At 40.2% G+C, this 1,179-nt stretch overlaps 1 non-coding gene across 1 annotated transcript; it reads left to right on the top strand.

Moving 5' to 3' along the window:
* The first annotated feature begins 685 nt into the window (after window positions 1-685).
* LOC127108777 (small nucleolar RNA R71) lies at window positions 686-792 on the top strand. Its single transcript, XR_007796290.1, has one exon. It is a non-coding gene; the product is annotated as a small nucleolar RNA R71 (small nucleolar RNA).
* The last annotated feature ends 387 nt before the right edge of the window (window positions 793-1,179 follow it).

Raw genomic sequence — 1,179 nt, 5'->3', positions numbered from 1 at the left:
CATCAAATCACTGATTAAATCAACAGTTGACCAAGTTTGACTTTCTGTTAACTTTTCTAGGGTTTTGCATGATTGAACCATTTCTGATGAATTCCAAACCCTAAATCCTTGAGAACTTGATTTCAAATGATGTCCTAAGTCACATGAGCTCTTGATTATTGATCATGGTGCCCAAATTCTGCAAGAATGGCCACCATCCATTGCTTTGACTGACTGTTGACTGATTTTTGACCTAATTACTGATGATTGCTTCAACTGCAAGCAACAAGGTTAAACTGACAATATTTTTGTACTTTTTGGTTAGTAAACATATGAAAAGCAAAGATATACAAATGCAAAACATGCTTGGTGATCAGGAAACAACTCACAAGGCAACCTACCCACTAGGAGGGAAGCTAAGGCATGCAATGATCCTTGAGGCCATGATATGATATGATATGGGCCATGAGGGATCTTAGGGCCAAAATTGGGGTCTTACACATGCACTCTTCCTTGGGCTTCCTTCTTCTCAATTGTCGCTCATTCGACTCCCCATGATTGATGGTTTTTAGCCATGTCTTCGATGAGGGCACTAGCTTCAGGGTAAGGTTTGTTCATCAGAGCACCGCCTGCGGCAACGTCGATGGTCATCTTTGTGTTGTAATGAAGTCCATTATAGAAGGTTTGAATGATTAACCAGTTTTCTAAACCATGATGTGGGCATGCTCGTAACAACTCTTTATATCTCTCCCAAGCTTCGAACAACGACTCTCCTTGGTTTTGGGTAAATCTAGTTATATGGTTTCGAAGAACGGCGGTCTTACTCGGGGGAAAATATCTAGCAAGAAAAACTCTTCTAAGGTTATCCCAAGTCGTAATGGAATTGGGTGGAAGGGAATCTAACCATGATAGGGCTTTATCTCTAAGGGAAAAAGGGAATAATCTTAAACGTATTGCCTCAGGAGAAGCTCCATTGGTTTTAAAAGTATCTGTTAATTGAAGAAATATTTTTAAATGTTGGTTAGGGTTCTCGGTAGCGAGACCCGCGAATTGTCTCTGTTGCACTAGTTGTAACAGAGATGGTTTAAGTTCAAAATTATTGGCTGGGATAGTTGGGTTACTATACTAGAACTAGGTTCTTCATTAGATGGTTGAGCGAAGTCCTTAAGAGGTCTTTGGTTTTGATCTTCGGCCATAGCT

Source organism: Lathyrus oleraceus, chromosome 7 (assembly GCF_024323335.1).
Source record: "Lathyrus oleraceus cultivar Zhongwan6 chromosome 7, CAAS_Psat_ZW6_1.0, whole genome shotgun sequence".
Lineage (NCBI taxonomy): Eukaryota > Viridiplantae > Streptophyta > Magnoliopsida > Fabales > Fabaceae > Lathyrus > Lathyrus oleraceus.
This window is presented reverse-complemented; position numbering and strand designations above follow the sequence as displayed.